Here is a 21,332-nt window from a genome sequence, read left to right as displayed (position 1 = left end):
CACTGGTCTTTTCAACATAACGAATCTTGCACACATTTCTAAATTGTCTTGCAGCACCTGGGCACAAATAAAAGTGAAACAAGCTTAGCAGAGGATGGTTTCGATCCATCGACCTCTGGGTTATGGGCCCAGCACGCTTCCGCTGCGCCACTCTGCTTATCTTGATGTAGGGCCTGTGCACTGGTCTTTTCAACATAACGAATCTTGCACACATTTCTAACTTGTCTTGCAGCACCTGAGCACATATAAAAGTGAAACAATCTTAGCAGAGGATGGTTTCAATCCATCGACTTCTGGGCCCAGCACACTTTTGCTGCGCCACTCTGCTGAAAGTCACCCCAGATGGGACTCGAACCCACAATCTCTGGCTTAGGAGGCCAGAGCCTTATCCATTAGGCCACTGGGGCTGTCATGCAGCTGTTTACTTTTTCTTTTAGTTCTTCATCTCATTCAGCTTCTGGATGAACAACTTTTGTGAGAGGACCAAGTGACTTCAGGTTTTCACGAACAGGCTCTGAACATTTCTCTTTTTTGGGGGCTCTGTCATATATACAAGCTCAGAAGTCTTAGCAGAGGATGGTTTCAATCCATCGACCTCTGGGTTATGGGCCCAGCACGCATCCGCTGCGCCACACTGCTTTTCTTGATGTACACTCTGTGCACTGGTCTTTTCAACATAACGAATCTTGCACACATTTCTAAATTGTCTTGCAGCACCTGGGCACATATAAAAGTGACACAAGCTTAGCAGAGGATGGTTTCAATCCATCGACCTCTGGGTTATGGGCCCAGCACGCTTCCGCTGCGCCACTCTGCTTGACTTGATGTGGAGCTCGTGCACTGGTCTTTTCAACATAACATGATTCTTGCACAAATTTCTAACTTGTCTTGAAGCACTTGGGCACAAATAAAAGTGAAACAAGCTTAGCAGAGGATGGTTTCGATCCATCGAGGTCTGGGTTATGGGCCCAGCACGCTTCCGCTGCGCCACTCTGCTTGTCTTGATGTAGAGTCTGTGCACTGGTCTTTTCAACATAACGAATCTTGCACACATTTCTAACTTGTCTTGCAGCACCTGGGCACATATAAAAGTGACACAAGCTTAACAGAGGATGGTTTCGATCCATTGACTTCTGGGTTATGGGCACAGCACGCTTCCGCTGCGCCACTCTGCTTGACTTGATGTAGAGCTCGTGCACTGGTCTTTTCAACACAACATGATTCTTGCACAAATTTCCAACTTGTCTTGAAGCACTTGGGCACGAATAAAAGTGAAACAAGCTCAGCAGAGGATGGTTTCGATCCACCGACCTCTGGGTTATGGGCCCAGCACGCTTCCGCTGCGCCACTCTGCATGTCTTGATGTAGAGCCTGTGCACTGGTCTTTTCAACATAACGAATCTTGCACACATTTCTAACTTGTCTTGCAGCACCTGGGCACATATAAAAGTGAAACAAGCTTAGCAGAGGATGGTTTCGATCCATCGAGCTCTGGGTTATAGGCCCAGCACGCTTCCGCTGCGCCACTCTGCTCGTCTTGATGTAGAGGCTGTGCACTGGTCTTTTCAACATAACTTGAATCTTGCACACATTTCTAACTTGTCTTGCAGCACCTGGGCACATATAAAAGTGACACAAGCTTAGCAGAGGATGGTTTCGATCCATCGACCTCTGGGATATGGGCCCAGCACGCTTCCGCTGCGCCACTCTGCTTGACATGATGTAGAGCTTGTGCACTGGTCTTTTCAACATAACATGATTCTTGCACAAATTTCTAACTTGTCTTGAAGCACTTGGGCACAAATAAAAGTGAGACAAGCTTAGCAGAGGATGGTTTCGATCCATCGACCTCTGGGTTATGGGCCCAGCACGCTTCCGCTGCGCCACTCTGCTTGTCTTGATGTAGAGTCTGTGCACTGGTCTTTTCAACATAACGAATCTTGCACACATTTCTAAATTGTCTTGCAGCACCTGGGCACAAATAAAAGTGAAACAAGCTTAGCAGGAGATGGTTTCGATCCATCGACCTCTGGGTTATGGGCCCAGCACGCTTCCGCTGCGCCACTCTGCTTGTCTTGATGTACAGCCTGTGCACTGGTCTTTTCAACATAACTTGAATCTTGCACACATTTCTAACTTGTCTTGCAGCACCTGGGCACATATAAAAGTGACACAAGCTTAGCAGAGGATGGTTTCGATCCATCGACCTCTGGGTTATGGGCCCAGCACACTTTCGCTGCACCACTCTGCTCGCCTTGATGTATAGCCCGTACACTGGTCTTTTCAACATCACTTGATTCTGGCACACATTTCTAACTTGTCTTGCAGCACCTGGGCACATATAAAAGTGAAACAAGCTTAGCAGAGGATGATTTCGATCCATCGAGCTCTAGGTTATAGGCCCAGCAAGCTTCCGCTGCGCCACTCTGCTTGTCTTGATGTAGAGTCTGTGCACTGGTCTTTTCAACATAACGAATCTTGCACACATTTCTAACTTGTCTTGCAGCACCTGGGCACATATAAAAGTGAAACAAGCTTAGCAGAGGATGGTTTCGATCCATCGAGCTCTGGGTCATAGGCCCAGCACGCTTCCGCTGCGCCACTCTGCTTGTCTTGATGTAGAGTCTGTGCACTGGTCTTTTCAACATAACGAATCTTGCACACATTTCTAACTTGTCTTGCAGCACCTGGGCACATATAAAAGTGAAACAAGCTTAGCAGAGGATGGTTTCGATCCATCGAGCTCTGGGTTATAGGCCCAGCACGCTTCCGCTGCGCCACTCTGCTCGTCTTGATGTAGAGCCTGTGCACTGGTCTTTTCAACATAACTTGAATCTTGCACACATTTCTAACTTGTCTTGCAGCACCTGGGCACATATAAAAGTGACACAAGCTTAGCAGAGGATGGTTTCGATCCATCGACCTCTGGGATATGGGCCCAGCACGCTTCCGCTGCGCCACTCTGCTTGACTTGATGTAGAGCTTGTGCACTGGTCTTTTCAACATAACATGATTCTTGCACAAATTTCTAACTTGTCTTGAAGCACTTGGGCACAAATAAAAGTGAAACAAGCTTAGCAGAGGATGGTTTCGATCCATCGACCTCTGGGTTATGGGCCCAGCACGCTTCCGCTGCGCCACTCTGCTTGTCTTGATGTAGAGTCTGTGCACTGGTCTTTTCAACATAACGAATCTTGCACACATTTCTAAATTGTCTTGCAGCACCTGGGCACATATAAAAGTGACACAAGCTTAGCAGAGGATGGTTTCGATCCATCGACCTCTGGGTTATGGGCCCAGCACGCTTCCGCTGCGCCACTCTGCTTGACTTGATGTGGAGCTCGTGCACTGGTCTTTTCAACATAACATGATTCTTGCACAAATTTCTAACTTGTCTTGAAGCACTTGGGCACAAATAAAAGTGAAACAAGCTTAGCAGAGGATGGTTTCGATCCATCGACCTCTGGGTTATGGGCCCAGCACGCTTTCGCTGCACCACTCTGCTCGCCTTGATGTATAGCCCGTACACTGGTCTTTTCAACATCACTTGATTCTGGCACACATTTCTAACTTGTCTTGCAGCACCTGAGCACATATAAAAGTGAAACAATCTTAGCAGAGGATGGTTTCAATCCATCGACTTCTGGGCCCAGCACACTTTTGCTGCGCCACTCTGCTGAAAGTCACCCCAGATGGGACTCGAACCCACAATCTCTGGCTTAGGAGGCCAGAGCCTTATCCATTAGGCCACTGGGGCTGTCATGCAGCTGTTTACTTTTTCTTTTAGTTCTTCATCTCATTCAGCTTCTGGATGAAGAACTTTTGTGAGAGGACCAAGTGACTTCAGGTTTTCACGAACAGGCTCTGAACATTTCTCTTTTTTGGGGGCTCTGTCATATATACAAGCTCAGAAGTCTTAGCAGAGGATGGTTTCAATCCATCGACCTCTGGGTTATGGGCCCAGCACGCATCCGCTGCGCCACACTGCTTTTCTTGATGTAGAGTCTGTGCACTGGTCTTTTCAACATAACGAATCTTGCACACATTTCTAAATTGTCTTGCAGCACCTGGGCACATATAAAAGTGAAACAATCTTAGCAGAGGATGGTTTCGATCCATCGACCTCTGGGTTATGGGCCCAGCACGCTTTCGCTGCACCACTCTGCTCGCCTTGATGTATAGCCCGTACACTGGTCTTTTCAACATCACTTGATTCTGGCACACAATTCTAACTTGTCTTGCAGCACCTGAGCACATATAAAAGTGAAACAATCTTAGCAGAGGATGGTTTCAATCCATCGACTTCTGGGCCCAGCACACTTTTGCTGTGCCACTCTGCTGAAAGTCACCCCAGATGGGACTCGAACCCACAATCCCTGGCTTAGGAGGCCAGTGCCTTATCCATTAGGCCAATGGGGCTGTCATGCAGCTGTTTACTTTTTCTTTTAGTTCTTCATCTCATTCAGCTTCTGGATGAACAACTTTTGTGAGAGGACCAAGAGACTTCAGGTTTTCACGAACAGGCTCTGAACATTTCTCTTTTTTGGGGGCTCTGTCATATATACAAGCTCAGAAGTCTTAGCAGAGGATGGTTTCAATCCATCGACCTCTGGGTTATGGGCCCAGCACGCATCCGCTGCGCCACACTGCTTTTCTTGATGTAGAGTCTGTGCACTGGTCTTTTCAACATAACGAATCTTGCACACATTTCTAAATTGTCTTGCAGCACCTGGGCACAAATAAAAGTGACACAAGCTCAGCAGAGGATGGTTTCGATCCACCAACCTCTGGGTTATGGGCCCAGCACGCTTCCGCTGCGCCACTCTGCTTGTCTTGATGTAGAGCCTGTGCACTGGTCTTTTCAACATAACTTGAATCTTGCACACATTTCTAACTTCTCTTGCAGCACCTGGGCACATATAAAAGTGACACAAGCTTAGCAGAGGATGGTTTCGATCCATCGAGCTCTGGATTATGGGTCCAGCACGCTTCCGCTGCGCCACTCTGCTTGACTTGATGTGGAGCTCGTGCACTGGTCTTTTCAACATAACATGATTCTTGCACAAATTTCTAACTTGTCTTGAAGCACTTGGGCACAAATAAAAGTGAAACAAGCTTAGCAGAGGATGGTTTCGATCCATCGACCTCTGGGTTATTGGCCCAGCACGCTTCCGCTGCGCCACTCTGCTTGTCTAGATGTAGAGTCTGTGCACTGGTCTTTTCAACATAACGAATCTTCCACACATTTCTAACTTGTCTTGTAGCACCTGGGCACATATAAAAGTGAAACAAGCTTAGCAGAGGATGGTTTCGATCCATCGACCTCTGGGTTATGGGCCCAGCACGCTTTCGCTGCACCACTCTGCTCGCCTTGATGTATAGCCCGTACACTGGTCTTTTCAACATCACTTGATTCTGGCACACATTTCTAACTTGTCTTGCAGCACCTGAGCACATATAAAAGTGAAACAATCTTAGCAGAGGATGGTTTCAATCCATCGACTTATGGGCCCAGCACACTTTTGCTGCGCCACTCTGCTGAAAGTCACCCCAGATGGGACTCGAACCCACAATCCCTGGCTTAGGAGGCCAGTGCCTTATCCATTAGGCCACTGGGGCTGTCATGCAGCTGTTTACTTTTTCTTTTAGTTCTTCATCTCATTCAGCTTCTGGGTGAACAACTTTTGTGAGAGGACCAAGTGACTTCAGGTTTTCACGAACAGGCTCTGAACATTTCTCTTTTTTGGGGGCTCTGTCATATATACAAGCTCAGAAGTCTTAGCAGAGGATGGTTTCAATCCATCGACCTCTGGGTTATGGGCCCAGCACGCTTCCGCTGCGCCACTCTGCTTGACTTGATGTAGAGCTTGTGCACTGGTCTTTTCAACATAACATGATTCTTGCACAAATTTCTAACTTGTCTTGAAGCACTTGGGCACAAAAAAAAGTGAAACAAGCTTAGCAGAGGATGGTTTCGATCCATCGACCTCTGGGTTATGGGCCCAGCACGCTTCCGCTGCGCCACTCTGCTTATCTTGATGTAGAGCCTGTGCACTGGTCTTTTCAACATAACTTGAATCTTGCACACATTTCTAACTTGTCTTGCAGCACCTGGGCACATATAAAAGTGACACAAGATTAGCAGAGGATGGTTTCGATCCATCGACCTCTGGGTTATGGGCCCAGCACGCTTCCGCTGCGCCACTCTGCTTGACTTGATGTAGAGCTTGTGCACTGGTCTTTTCAACATAACATGATTCTTGCACAAATTTCTAACTTGTCTTGAAGCACTTGGGCACAAAAAAAAGTGAAACAAGCTTAGCAGAGGATGGTTTCGATCCATCGACCTCTGGGTTATGGGCCCAGCACGCTTCCGCTGCGCCACTCTGCTTGTCTTGATGTAGAGCCTGTGCACTGGTCTTTTCAACATAACGAATCTTGCACACATTTCTAACTTGTCTTGCAGCACCTGGGCACATATAAAAGTGAAACAAGCTTAGCAGAGGATGGTTTCGATCCATCGACCTCTGGGTTATGGGCCCAGCACGCTTCCGCTGCGCCACTCTGCTTGTCTTGATGTAGAGCCTGTGCACTGGTCTTTTCAACATAACTTGAATCTTGCACACATTTCTAACTTGTCTTGCAGCACCTGGGCACAAATAAAAGTGAAACAAGCTTAGCAGAGGATGGTTTTGATCCATCGACCTCTGGGTTATGGGCCCAGCACGCTTCCGCAGATGGCTAAAAGCTGGAGTCGGGAACTTGCGTTGGTGGTATAGTGGTGAGCATAGCTGCCTTCCAAGCAGTTGACCCAGGTTCGATTCCCGGCCAACGCATTTGTTTTGGCTCTGGCTGACGTTGAAGCAGAACTCCTTCTGTGACCTCTGTCAGCACCAAAATCTTTTGGATGAGTCGTTCAGCAGCAGCAAAGAGCTGGGTCTCCCCGTCGGGGAATCGAATCCCGGTCTTCCGTGTGACAGGCGGAGATACTGTCCACTATACTAACGAGGAGCTGTACCCGCTGTGCTTCGCCCCCAGCCGACTTGACTTCACCGACATCAGCATAAGGAGCCACTACTCCATGAAAAAAACAAATCAACCTGCCTTGATCTTATTGAGTCTCCCAATATCTTGAATGCTACACATTACAGGGGGTCCTCATTTTGACCACTTTACTATTATTACTATTTTTTTTTTTACTTTTCATAATGGGAACATGAAAAAAAGGATGGGAAATCATGTGGCAGTAACATCGCATTTACGTGGATCATATCGCCCACTGCTAGAATTCTACCACTGAACCACCAATGCTCGGAAAGGAGGGAGAACGTTTGGAATTAACACCGCATTTACGAGTATATTGCCCACTGCTAAACTTCGTCAACCTATAGATAAAGTGAACAAGTTTTATAGGCATTTCACGAATATAGACGGACTAATGAGTTTCTGAAAAGATTCGGCAGGGAACGGGGGTTGGTCGGTATGCAAAGGTTGGAGCTCCTTCAAGTAAATCAGGCTTCAATTTAAAGAACCTTACACACATGCAAGCACACACACAACTTAATTAAAAGCACTCCGTTCCTGCATTGGCCAGGAATCGGACCCGGGTCTCCCGCGTGGCAGGCGAGAATTCTACCACTGAACCACCAATGCTCGGCTGGGAGAACTTCGGCCTTCACATTGCCCTGGATTTAGTAATGGTGCGTAACTGTTACACGTCAAATCCAGGGAAAGGGGGGTTGGGTCAATATGCAAAGTTTGGAGCTCCTTCTATAAAATCAGGCTTGGCCTTCAAGGCTCATTTTAAAGAATCCCACACACATGCAAACACACACCCCTTACTTAAAAAGAACTCTGTTCCTGCATTTGCCCGGGAATCAGAGCCAGGCCTCCTGTGTGGCAGGCGAGAATGGATGATGGAAGAGACTTTTTAACTTTTACTCCTCCCATTTGGAGTGAGGGGGAGATGAAAATCTTATCGGCACCCTAGATTACCCTTTGTGAGTATAGTGGTTTACCACAGGGAGCGCACATGCTCAAGCGCATGGGCACACAACTCGAGTTTCTCTTCATAGACGCATAAATCTTTCGCCTTTTACTAAAGATTTCCGTGGAGGAGAACCTTTCCGAGTGACCTGTATTTTTGGGTGCTCTGCTCACAGCAGAGCTGCACTGCAGTTTCAATAGCAGACTAAATCTGACCACACACCAATGTGCATTGGAGCAGAGCGTGCTTTCTCGTGCACCGTGTTTGCAGCCTTTGCGCTTCCTGTGTCGCAACCTCACGTTTTTTTTCAGCCAGCATGGAAAGACGGCACTCTCATGACATGATGGGATCCGAACCTTGGGCTTCAGCTACTTTGGCCCTGTCAGTGACTTATGTACTTCCAGCATTCTTTTCTGCTCACAACAGAGCTGTATTGGAGTGTCAAGAGTAAAACTGGCCACCAGCCAACGAAGCGCGCCTCACCACGTTCTGTACTTGCGGCCTTTGCGCTTTCTGCGTCGCAGCTCCAGATTTCTTTAGCCCGCATGGAAAGACAGCACTCTCTCGTACATGACGGGATACAAACAAAGATGGCTTCAGCTCCTTTTGCCCTATCAGTGACTTGTGCATTTCAAGCATTCTTTTCAGATGGCTAAAAGCTGGAATCTGGAACTTGCGTTGGTGGTATAGTGGTGAGCATAGCTGCCTTCCAAGCAGTTGACCCAGGTTCGATTCCCGGCCAAAGCCTTTGTTTTGGCTCTGGCTGACGTTGAAGCAGAACTCCTTCTGTGACCTCTGTCAGCACCAAAATCTTTTGGATGAGTCGTTCAGCAGCAGCAAAGAGCTGGGTCTCCCCGTCGGGGAATCGAATCCCGGTCTTCCGCGTGACAGGCGGAGATACTGTCCACTATACTAACGAGGAGCTGTACCCGCTGTGCTTCGCCCCCAGCCGACTTGACTTCACCGACATCAGCATAAGGAGCCACTACTCCATGAAAAAAACAAATCAACCTGCCTTGATCTTATTGAGTCTCCCAATATCTTGAATGCTACACATTACAGGGGGTCCTCATTTTGACCACTTTACTATTATTACTATTTTTTTTTTTACTTTTCATAATGGGAACATGAAAAAAAGGATGGGAAATCATGTGGCAGTAACATCGCATTTACGTGGATCATATCGCCCACTGCTAGAATTCTACCACTGAACCACCAATGCTCGGAAAGGAGGGAGAACGTTTGGAATTAACACCGCATTTACGAGTATATTGCCCACTGCTAAACTTCGTCAACCTATAGATAAAGTGAACAAGTTTTATAGGCATTTGACGAATATAGACGGACTAATGAGTTTCTGAAAAGATTCGGCAGGGAACGGGGGTTGGTCGGTATGCAAAGGTTGGAGCTCCTTCAAGTAAATCAGGCTTCAATTTAAAGAACCTTACACACATGCAAGCACACACACAACTTAATTAAAAGCACTCCGTTCCTGCATTGGCCGGGAATCGGACCCGGGTCTCCCGCGCGGCAGCCGTGGATAGTTTAGCTAAACGGCCCTAAACCGTTTCCCATTCATTCTCAATGGTAGTGCTAAACTACTACGGATGCAATATTCTTTTGTCCACTGACGCTCTAGTGGCGCTCTTCCGTGTTTCGTCTCCCCGGGAAGTTTGAAGTCGCCATTTTCATACCGACTCGGAGCGTGAAATACTCTCAGTGAAGATCTGCCTCGTTCATTTTATTCAGCACATCTATCAAAGGTAAGTTACTTTATTTATATATATTACCTTATAGGTTACGTTTTTGGTGCCGTTAATAATGATATCCAATTAGTTGTTGAGCGAAAACGCCCGCTTCGCTCCATTGGTCGTTACTAAACTTTACGCTGTCTGCTTTTGTTTACTATTATATCATCAAAGGTTGATTTGCACGCAAAGTTATGAATGAACATGATCGTTTTATATGTTCATGTGTACAGTTTTTATGTCATTCGGTTAAGTTTAGTTACCATGATATCACTCGTTTGGCTTGTGGTAAATACGAGCTAAATAATGAATGAATATGTTGTTGTTTTTACGTTTATGTGAATGGTTTTCAGTAGTAATGTGTTGATAACTCGCAGATACACATTGCACTGTCTAAGGTAGCTTACTGCTGTAAATTCTTTGTGCAAATTAGATAAGGTAGACTTTAATATATGTCCTTTACGTTGCACAAGGCTTAATAGCCTAATTTTAGAAACAAATGTATGGGCTTTATAATAATTTTACAACTTTCAATGTGTGAAATAATGAACATCCATTAAACAACATAACCTTTTGAGATAAAGCTACCAAACCATCTGTAAAAATATCTAAATATTATTCCCTGTCATGCACAAGACAGAATATTCCTTAATTATTTTTATATACCCTACTAATAATAAAAGGAATATTCTGAAAAGAAAACTAGTCTTGTGCATGACAGGGAATAATATTTATAGATGTTTACAGTTGATTTGATAACTTTATCTCAGACCGTATGTGTGTGCATATATATATAAGCCTTGCGCAACGTAAAGGGCATATATGTTATAACATAACAGTGCAAAGAGTTTGATTGGTTTTAACAAAACCAATTTTAAACCTAAAATTCAGTTTTTCTTCCATGGTAGATCAAGATGCAGAAAAAAGTGCTATTCTTCCCAGGGAGAATGTACTTACTGTCCTAAGGACTATGAATTCGTGCCATGATGAATTGATACCAGCTACAATGAGGGTAAGTATGCATTTTTGTTCTGCATTCATGTTTCATTGGGTATTAATACTTGAATGCAGGCTTGTTCACTGAGTCAGATTGCTCCTCCTGCTCAGACTAGTGAGTAGTGTTTAGGGTAGTACATTGGTTTGGCATGTCTGTGGGATTTAATTAAGTTTTACATATAGCTAAAACGAACTAAAAAAAGCACAAAATTAATGTATCCAATCTCTGCGATCTTCAGGGTTAGGCCACATGTTTCCAAACAGGATTGGGGCCATTCATGAATTGAATTGAGAATGAATGGTAAATTCCAGTTCACTTCCTGGAATGGAATTGGATTTGGAATTGGAATGTCAGGAAACAGAATTGAAATCAAATTAATTCCACTAAATTCCACCTGTGTTGCTAAATAAAATAATTTGACTTGATTTGCTTAATAGTTTATAGTACATCAAATATTGTAAATCACATAAACAACAAACATATAAAAGAAATACACAATACTGTATGTTTAGTATGTTAAGCATGATCATTTCACATGACACATTTCAGGAAATGATGATAATTCGATGCAATAGAAAGTGAATGCAATACATGAATGAACATGATTCATTTGTTTGTGAGTTGAGACATATATTATGTGGTAATCATATATTGAATGTATAGTACATCCAGAAACTCATCACCACTGTCATTCAATTATTACAGTTTTTTTTTCAGTCGCTCACAAGCGTTTGTCCAAACAGTTGTCACATTTTCAAAACTCTAAACACAGCATCTGTCTTTTGTGGCCATACCATTCACACATTTCATGTCGTTTTCACCCAATATGGAGTCAGTGAACACATTTCCACAATGCTTACATTTTCTTAACAGACAAGCTATACTTACCAACAAAATTATGGATTGTTTTTGTAGTATTTACTAATGTTAACACACAACATCCCACAATAGCAACATCCAACAATATTCCAAACCTTAGATACAGTATAAAAACCTCTGCTTCTGCAATGATATCGGTTCAAAAACAATATCAAAAATTTATCTCAGCTGATAATAAACAAACAATTGAATAATTGACACACAGCTGATTTATGTTGGGTAAATTGGGCCAACCACAGCTGATTCCAGTGAGAGATGCAGTGAGAGGAGCAGGAGCAGTGAGAGATGCAGTGAGAGATGCAGTGAGAGGAGCAGGAGCAGTGAGAGATGCAGTGAGAGATGCAGGAGCAGTGAGATGCTGTGAGAGGAGCAGATGCAGCGAGAGATGCAGTGAGAGGAGCAGATGCAGTGAGAGATGCAGTGAGAGGAGCAGATGCAGTGAGAGGAGCAGATGCAGTGAGAGATGCAGTGAGAGGAGCAGATGCAGCGAGAGATGCAGTGAGAGGAGCAGATGCAGTGAGAGATGCAGATGCAGTGAGAGATGCAGTGAGAGGAGCAGATGCAGTGAGAGATGCAGTGACAGGAGCAGATGCAGTGAGAGATGCAGTGAGAGGAGCAGATGCAGTGAGAGATGCAGTGACAGGAGCAGATGCAGTGAGAGATGCAGTGACAGGAGCGGATGCAGTGAGAGATGCAGTGAGAGGAACAGATGCAGTGAGAGATGCAGTGAGAGGAACAGATGCAGTGAGAGATGCAGTGACAGGAGCAGATGCAGTGAGAGATGCAGTGACAGGAGCAGATGCAGTGAGAGATGCAGCGATGTGTGAATGGTATGGCCACAAAAGACCGATGCTGTGCTAATCGTGTTTAGAGTTTTGAAAATGTGACAACTGTTTAGACAAACGCTTGTTAGGGACTGAAAAAAAAACTGTAAGATGGTCTCAAGGTATACAGTGTGTAAATGTAAGCATTTTAAATCTATGACAGGCAGGAGAAGGAAACATATGGCTGTTTTAGTTTCTACTAACACCAACACTATACTATTACTAGCATATATTGTAAACTCTGAAATGACTGATGGTTTTGTATGTTATAGTTCCATCTGCTGCACTATCCAAACCAACTCCTGATACAAGTGCTGGATTGAAGGCATCACCAGCTGATGGTAAAAACACTGTAATCTAGATCATGTAATCAAATGTTGAGTTAATTTTGGTTACATAAATATAATAATTGGTCTATTTACGTTTGTGTGGCTCCAGCCTCTCCAGGCCTAAAGGGGAAGACACCTGCGCTCTTCCAGCAGAACTGATGTTCCTAGTGAAGGAGACCTCAGCAGAAAGGCCTGAGTCAACTCCAGGTATGTTTCCATTTTAGTGTAGGGCTGATGATCAGACAGGGTTTCCGCGGGGCATTAAAAGTATTAAAGTCAAGAAAATTACATACGATGTAGCCTAGTTAAGCAACGTGAGCGGACCAAAAGAGAAAGCTGTTTTCAGGACATTACCACGATTGCAGATTTGTCATTCAATAAACAAGTAATAATTAGTGTTTTGTTACGGAATAAATCTGCGGTTTTTTTTTTTTAGTTAAATAATTTTTGAGTCTATGAATCATTGATACATTCATAAAGACTGAAACTTGATTGATTCTTGAATGAATCAGCAGAAAACAATTTAAGGGGAAGATATCATGAATATGCTGATTTAAGTAAGGTTAGAAGTGATGAAGTTTAAATTATATAGATTTTCTCACATATCCAAGACTATCATCATTGCATTGTCAAAATCAATGGCACTTAATTTAAAACATATAACCGGTCAAAGTTTGGGATCATTAAGATTGTTTAATGTTTTTGAATAGTCTATATTATATAATATGTAATATATATATAGTATAGTATATAATATGATATATAATTTCAATTTATGATACCTTTTATGTGAATGCATTTTAAAATATAACTTATATTATATGTGATTGTATTATGTGATTCAGTTTGATTTATAGCATCATTATGCCAGTCCTTAGTAAAGTCACACTAAAATGCTGATTTGCAACATTTCTAATGATCAATATATACACACACATATGTTTTTGCTTCACAATTTTGTGGAAATAATGATTAAATTTTTTTCCAGAATTATTTGATTAATAGAAAGTAATATATATTATTTCCCAAGGACAAATTAACTTGATCAAAAGTGAAAATACATTCAATCTTAAAAAATATTTTATTTCAAATGAATGCTGTTATTTTTTTTAACTTTCTATTCATCAAATAATTCAAAAAAAAAAAAAAGTATCATGATTTCCACAAAAATGGAAAATTAAAGGGAAAAAAAAGTGTTCAATATTAATAAGAAGAACCATGGATAATGTTTGAGCACCAATAATCATAACAGAGCAGCAAATCAGTATATTAGAATGATTTCTGTAGGATCATGTAACACTGAAGACTGGAGTAATGATGCTCAATATTCAGCTTTTATCACAACAATGAACTACATTTTAACAGATACTAGCATAGAATTTTTTTTTTTTTTTAGCCCTGGTGAGCAGAACAGAATTGTTTTTAAACATTAAAAACCATTGACCAGTTATATATTTATGCGCGTTTCTTCAACTAAGCTGAAGAAAATAAAAATGTGCGAAAGTCACATTACACAGACCCAAATAGTTTGTCAAGTTTTAAGGTCTGAAACTTAGATTACAAGAGAAATTGTTTATATTTTACTATTTTTTTGCAATGAACAACTGTAATTTCCACCACATCACAATATACAGCTGTTTTTTAAAAATAGAATAACTTATGTCACTCAGGAATTGTCTTAAGATCATTTTTGTAACTAGTTTTACCATTTTTTTTCAGATTGTAAAATATTTATACAGTTGTCAACGAGACAAATTAACTGCCCTAAGGTCCAAATCATGAACTGTACACCTGTCACACTCTGAAACTAAACATTAGTTTGGGTAAGATCTTATTAGATAATGAATATTGAATTTTAATATTAAGTAGAGCATGATCTCATAAATTGTGGATGAATGTTTAATGAGTGATGAGACCTTTTGAAATATTTAAAAAAAAATGTGTGTGTTGGTGAAAATGACATGAAATTAACATAATTGTAGGGAAGCTTCATACCAATGCTGGAACATGACTGGATTGAAACATATTATTTTTCAGTGAGAGATAATATTATTATTATTTTATTAGTGCTTAATTCAGGTACATTAATAGTTACCAGATAAGTAATATTTATAAACTGTATTTTCATTGTTGAAGTTTAAAAGTCTGGGTGTGCAACAAGGTGACCTAAAAGGAGGTTGAAAAGTATGGAAAAATCATAATAGTAAAGTAGGTGGTTTTAATTTTAGCTTAACAAAGGAATAGGAATTTGTCAAAAAAAAAAAATGACCAAAGAACAAAAAAAGTACCTATAAGTTAAGAATCACCTTTTTATTATATATTTATGTTAAATATTTATATATGGGTCGTGCGTGGCAGTAAAAAAATTAAATGCATTATAAAAAGTATTACATTTGATTTGATGAGACCAGCGGAAACCCTGTCAGATTTAGTTTAGTATCGTTATCACAAACACAACCAAAATTTGTCATCGTACTATGATGCTAATAACCTGTTCAAATGCAAAACATAAAGACTGTACTTTGTTTCAGAACTCTGCACAAGTGCTGCTGGCACCGCTTCACACAAAGCACTTGCCTTTGAGGACAGTGGTGAAAATGGTAAGAATGAACAACATGTAGACGACCCCTCCATTTTGTAAACTTCTCTGACACTAAGATGTTGTCTTAACTCTGCTTTAGTCATTTTATTTATTTCCATCATTTCCATATTAACTCTGCAATTTATATTAACCATGTAATTAATTATTTTTACCCTGTCCATTTTTTTTGTCTTTCTTAAATCTTAAACTTCTTTTTAATTCCTAGTTCCCTCAGCTCAGCCACCCGTTCTTGTTCTTCTGCCTAAGCATGACCATGACATGAGCAGCTGGAGCTGTTCTCGAGCAGGCCGCCTGTGCAGATTCTGCCACATAGTCCTTAAACAGGGACCAAACAGCCAACACATCCATACGGCCATCCCTGGAGTGGCAGGAAAATACATTTACTGCCCAGAAATAGAAATAGAAAATAGAAATTCTAATTGTAATCATCCATTATTTTCATGTTGCACCATTCTGTTGCGCCATCCATTCCTTTCAGTTACATTTTAATTGGTCATTGTTTTTGTCCTTAACATTCATCCTAGCACATAAGACCTAAACGGAGCATATTCTGGTGAATTGCAACTGTTTGTAAAATGTGTACTGATTAATCTAACTGATTGTTATTTGCTTGTGTACATATATCTAATTGACCTTGTTCTTTTTGTCCACTCCCATTGCTTTGCAGCAGCTAGAATTTCCTTGGTTATACTTGTGTTTTTTTTTTCTTTTTTTGTTTACACTTGTTTTAGAACTCTCTAAATTCCACTGAAGGCATGTTTGAGTCAATTTAATAAAGCATTGATTTTAAGTAAAGAACTTGTCTCACCTGATATAATCTTCAAACACTATTTGGCTTATCATCAATTAGAATAATGGGTTAAATTGTTTATTTTGTAGATACATTTTTGAATGCAACATATTATACTGATATTACATACTTTATGGTCATTCTCTATACAGAAAAATATATACACATTTCAGGCTGAACTGATGTAGATTTTAACATACCTCTCATGTGAAATTTTGAATAACTAGTTCAGCACCTTTTAATCCACAACTCATGTCAATATTATTTTTATGTCATATAAATTAAAATGTTGTTTTTTTACTTTTAAATCTTTTGTTAATTTGATGTTTGTAGATTAAAACCTGACATTAATAAATAACATTTATTTCTGCTTAATTTTGTCTGAGCTAAACTGGCCAATAAACACACATTTACAAAAATAAGCAAATAAAATTAATAAAGTAGAAATGCAACTAAAATACATCACACTTGTTTGTACCCACAAAAACATGTAAACTTTAAAAACAAATTTACAGGATTTACAGTTGCAAATTATATATATATATATATATATATATATATATATATATACAAATACATAAAAATTAAATTATGTATAAATTATATAAAATTTAATATAAAGTTGCTACCTTATTTTGTACATTTGGAATTTGCAGAATAACATGACAAATATATATTGAATTTTGAATAACATTTATAAAGTTCAGTATTTATATAGTAAATACAAAAATAAAATATATGAATATATAAATATGTTTTACATATAAATATATATAATATAAAATATATTTATTAACACATGTCAAATAAAACATTTATAAACATAACATGACAAATAAATATTGAATTTTGAGTAAGATTTATATATGTTTTATTAAATCTGATGCTGTCCAAGATGCTGATTCAATACTGTAGCTACTTTGGCCAATAACCACACATAAAAGAAATATAAATAATTGTTTCATGTAAATAATGATGTAACGTTTTTACTGGAAGGCTGTAGGGTGTCTTTTTGTGTTTACATTTGCTTTAAGTTCACATTTGAGCAGAGCGCAAAACTGCAGTGAGCGGGATTCGAACCCCGGTCCAGACGTTTACCCCAAATAATGTGAAAAAATCTGATTGGTTGTCGGTGTAATTCAAAACCTTGGACAGCGGCAACAAAGCTTGCATTTCATTGGCTGTCAGCGTGTTCCAACTATCCACGGCTGGCCCCCGCGTGGCAGGCGAGAATTCTACCACTGAACCACCAATGCTCGGCTGGGAGAACTTCGGCCTTCACATTGCCCTGGATTTAGTAATGGTGCGTAACTGTTACACGTCAAATCCAGGGAAAGGGGGGTTGGGTCAATATGCAAAGTTTGGAGCTCCTTCTAGCAAATCAGGCTTGGCCTTCAAGGCTCATTTTAAAGAATCCCACACACATGCAAACACACACCCCTTACTTAAAAAGAACTCTGTTCCTGCATTTGCCCGGGAATCAGAGCCAGGCCTCCTGTGTGGCAGGCGAGAATGGATGATGGAAGAGACTTTTTAACTTTTACTCCTCCCATTTGGAGTGAGGGGGAGATGAAAATCTTATCGGCACCCTAGATTACCCTTTGTGAGTATAGTGGTTTACCACAGGGAGCGCACATGCTCAAGCGCATGGGCACACAACTCGAGTTTCTCTTCATAGACGCATAAATCTTTCGCCTTTTACTAAAGATTTCCGTGGAGGGGAACCTTTCCGAGTGACCTGTATTTTTGGGTGCTCTGCTCACAGCAGAGCTGCACTGCAGTTTCAATAGCAGACTAAATCTGACCACACACCAATATGCATTGGAGCAGAGCGTGCTTTCTCGTGCACCGTGTTTGCAGCCTTTGCGCTTCCTGTGTCGCAACTTCACGTTTTTTTTCAGCCAGCATGGAAAGACGGCACTCTCATGACATGATTGGATCCGAACCTTGGGCTTCAGCTACTTTGGCCCTGTCAGTGACTTATGTACTTCCAGCATTCTTTTCTGCTCACAACAGAGCTGTATTGGAGTGTCAAGAGTAAAACTGGCCACCAGCCAACGAAGCGCGCCTCACCACGTTCTGTACTTGCGGCCTTTGCGCTTTCTGCGTCGCAGCTCCAGATTTCTTTAGCCCGCATGGAAAGACAGCACTCTCTCGTACATGACGGGATACAAACAAAGATGGCTTCAGCTCCTTTTGCCCTATCAGTGACTTGTGCATTTCAAGCATTCTTTTCAGATGGCTAAAAGCTGGAGTCTGGAACTTGCGTTGGTGGTATAGTGGTGAGCATAGCTGCCTTCCAAGCAGTTGACCCAGGTTCGATTCCCGGCCAACGCATTTGTTTTGGCTCTGGCTGACGTTGAAGCAGAACTCCTTCTGTGACCTCTGTCAGCACCAAAATCTTTTGGATGAGTCGTTCAGCAGCAGCAAAGAGCTGGGTCTCCCCGTCGGGGAATCGAACCCCGATCTTCCGCGTGACAGGCAGAGATACTGTCCACTATACTAACGAGGAGCTGTACCTGCTGTGCTTCGCCCCCAGCCGACTTGACTTCACCGACATCAGCATAAGGAGCCACTACTCCATGAAAAAAACAAATCAACCTGCCTTGATCTTATTGAGTCTCCCAATATCTTGAATGCTACACATTACAGGGGGTCCTCATTTGGACCACTTTACTATTATTACTATTTTTTTTTTTACTTTTCATAATGGGAACATGAAAAAAAGGATGGGAAATCATGTGGCAGTAACATCGCATTTACGTGGATCATATCGCCCACTGCTAGAATTCTACCACTGAACCACCAATGCTCGGAAAGGAGGGAGAACGTTTGGAATTAACACCGCATTTACGAGTATATTGCCCACTGCTAAACTTCGTCAACCTATAGATAAAGTGAACAAGTTTTATAGGCATGTGACGAATATAGACGGACTAATGAGTTTCTGAAAAGATTCGGCAGGGAACGGGGGTTGGTCGGTATGCAAAGGTTGGAGCTCCTTCAAGTAAATCAGGCTTCAATTTAAAGAACCTTACACACATGCAAGCACACACACAACTTAATTAAAAGCACTCCGTTCCTGCATTGGCCGGGAATCGGACCCGGGTCTCCCGCGTGGCAGGCGAGAATTCTACCACTGAACCACCAATGCTCGGCTGGGAGAACTTCGGCCTTCACATTGCCCTGGATTTAGTAATGGTGCGTAACTGTTACACGTCAAATCCAGGGAAAGGGGGGTTGGGTCAATTTGCAAAGTTTGGAGCTCCTTCTAGAAAATCAGGCTTGGCCTTCAAGGCTCATTTTAAAGAATCCCACACACATGCAAACACACACCCCTTACTTAAAAGAACTCTGTTCCTGCATTTGCCCGGGAATCAGAGCCAGGCCTCCTGTGTGGCAGGCGAGAATGGATGATGGAAGAGACTTTTTAACTTTTACTCCTCCCATTTGGAGTGAGGGGGAGATGAAAATCTTATCGGCACCCTAGATTACCCTTTGTGAGTATAGTGGTTTACCACAGGGAGCGCACATGCTCAAGCGCATGGGCACACAACTCGAGTTTCTCTTCATAGACGCATAAATCTTTCGCCTTTTACTAAAGATTTCCGTGGAGGGGAACCTTTCCGAGTGACCTGTATTTTTGGGTGCTCTGCTCACAGCAGAGCTGCACTGCAGTTTCAATAGCAGACTAAATCTGACCACACACCAATGTGCATTGGAGCAGAGCGTGCTTTCTCGTGGACCGTGTTTGCAGCCTTTGCGCTTCCTGTGTCGCAACTTCACGTTTTTTTTCAGCCAGCATGGAAAGATGGCACTCTCATGACATGATGGGATCCAAACCTTGGGCTTCAGCTACTTTGGCCCTGTCAGTGACTTATGTACTTCCAGCATTCTTTTCTGCTCACAACAGAGCTGTATTGGAGTGTCAAGAGTAAAACTGGCCACCAGCCAATGGGCGGTGGAACGAAGCGCGCCTCACCACGTTCTGTACTTGCGGCCTTTGCGCTTTCTGCGTCGCAGCTCCAGATTTCTTTAGCCCGCATGGAAAGACAGCACTCTCTCGTACATGACGGGATACAAACAAAGATGGCTTCAGCTCCTTTTGCCCTATCAGTGACTTGTGCATTTCAAGCATTCTTTTCAGATGGCTAAAAGCTGGAGTCGGGAACTTGCGTTGGTGGTATAGTGGTGAGCATAGCTGCCTTCCAAGCAGTTGACCCGGGTTCGATTCCCGGCCAACGCATTTGTTTTGGCTCTGGCTGACGTTGAAGCAGAACTCCTTCTGTGACCTCTGTCAGCACCAAAATCTTTTGGATGAGTCTTTCAGCAGCAGCAAAGATCTGGGTTTCCCCGTCGGGGTCTTCCGCGTGACAGGCGGAGATACTGTCCACTATACTAACGAGGAGCTGTACCCGCTGTGCTTCGCCTCCAGCCGACTTGACTTCACCGACATCAGCATAAGGAGCCACTACTCCATGAAAAAAACAAATCAACCTGCCTTGATCTTATTGAGTCTCCCAATATCTTGAATGCTACACATTACAGGGGGGTCCTCATTTGGACCACTTTACTATTATTACTATTTTTTTTTTTACTTTTCATAATGGGAACATGAAAAAAAGGATGGGAAATCATGTGGCAGTAGCATCGCATTTACGTGGATCATATCGCCCACTGCTAGAATTCTACCACTGAACCACCAATGCTCGAAAAGGAGGGAGAACGTTTGGAATTAACACCGCATTTACGAGTATATTGCCCACTGCTAAACTTCGTCAACCTATAGATAAAGTGAACAAGTTTTATAGGCATTTGACGAATATAGACGGACTAATGAGTTTCTGAAAAGATTCGGCAGGGAACGGGGGTTGGTCGGTATGCAAAGGTTGGAGCTCCTTCAAGTAAATCAGGCTTCAATTTAAAGAACCTTACACACATGCAAGCACACACACAACTTAATTAAAAGGACTCCGTTCCTGCATTGGCCGGGAATCGGAGCCGGGTCTCCCGCGTGGCAGGCGAGAATTCTACCACTGAACCACCAATGCTCGGCTGAGAGAACTTCGGCCTTCACATTGCCCTGGATTTAGTAATGGTGCGTAACTGTTACACGTCAAATCCAGGGAAAGGGGGGTTGGGTCAATATGCAAAGTTTGGAGCTCCTTCTAGAAAA

The 21,332-nt window shown here is 42.2% G+C and overlaps 10 non-coding genes across 10 annotated transcripts; 4 read left to right on the top strand and 6 right to left on the bottom strand.

Annotated features, from left to right (window-relative positions):
- Window positions 1–334: 334 nt before the first annotated feature.
- Window positions 335–407, bottom strand: trnar-ccu (transfer RNA arginine (anticodon CCU)). Its single transcript has one exon. It is a non-coding gene; the product is annotated as a tRNA-Arg (tRNA).
- Window positions 408–3,684: 3,277 nt separating this feature from the next.
- On the bottom strand, window positions 3,685–3,757 carry trnar-ccu (transfer RNA arginine (anticodon CCU)). The gene has a single exon. It is a non-coding gene; the product is annotated as a tRNA-Arg (tRNA).
- A 589-nt stretch (window positions 3,758–4,346) lies between these two features.
- trnar-ccu (transfer RNA arginine (anticodon CCU)) lies at window positions 4,347–4,419 on the bottom strand. Its single transcript has one exon. It is a non-coding gene; the product is annotated as a tRNA-Arg (tRNA).
- Window positions 4,420–5,117: 698 nt separating this feature from the next.
- trnai-aau (transfer RNA isoleucine (anticodon AAU)) lies at window positions 5,118–5,189 on the bottom strand. Its single transcript has one exon. It is a non-coding gene; the product is annotated as a tRNA-Ile (tRNA).
- A 357-nt stretch (window positions 5,190–5,546) lies between these two features.
- trnar-ccu (transfer RNA arginine (anticodon CCU)) lies at window positions 5,547–5,619 on the bottom strand. Its single transcript has one exon. It is a non-coding gene; the product is annotated as a tRNA-Arg (tRNA).
- A 2,434-nt stretch (window positions 5,620–8,053) lies between these two features.
- Window positions 8,054–8,169, top strand: LOC141303917 (U5 spliceosomal RNA). The gene has a single exon (XR_012343883.1). It is a non-coding gene; the product is annotated as a U5 spliceosomal RNA (small nuclear RNA).
- A 9,643-nt stretch (window positions 8,170–17,812) lies between these two features.
- On the top strand, window positions 17,813–17,928 carry LOC141303851 (U5 spliceosomal RNA). Its single transcript, XR_012343819.1, has one exon. It is a non-coding gene; the product is annotated as a U5 spliceosomal RNA (small nuclear RNA).
- A 1,311-nt stretch (window positions 17,929–19,239) lies between these two features.
- Window positions 19,240–19,310, bottom strand: trnag-gcc (transfer RNA glycine (anticodon GCC)). Its single transcript has one exon. It is a non-coding gene; the product is annotated as a tRNA-Gly (tRNA).
- Window positions 19,311–19,709: 399 nt separating this feature from the next.
- LOC141303850 (U5 spliceosomal RNA) lies at window positions 19,710–19,825 on the top strand. Its single transcript, XR_012343817.1, has one exon. It is a non-coding gene; the product is annotated as a U5 spliceosomal RNA (small nuclear RNA).
- A 505-nt stretch (window positions 19,826–20,330) lies between these two features.
- trnag-ucc (transfer RNA glycine (anticodon UCC)) lies at window positions 20,331–20,402 on the top strand. Its single transcript has one exon. It is a non-coding gene; the product is annotated as a tRNA-Gly (tRNA).
- Window positions 20,403–21,332: the final 930 nt, after the last annotated feature.

Source organism: Garra rufa, unplaced genomic scaffold (assembly GCF_049309525.1).
Source record: "Garra rufa unplaced genomic scaffold, GarRuf1.0 hap1_unplaced_001, whole genome shotgun sequence".
Classification (NCBI taxonomy): domain Eukaryota; kingdom Metazoa; phylum Chordata; class Actinopteri; order Cypriniformes; family Cyprinidae; genus Garra; species Garra rufa.
This window is presented reverse-complemented; position numbering and strand designations above follow the sequence as displayed.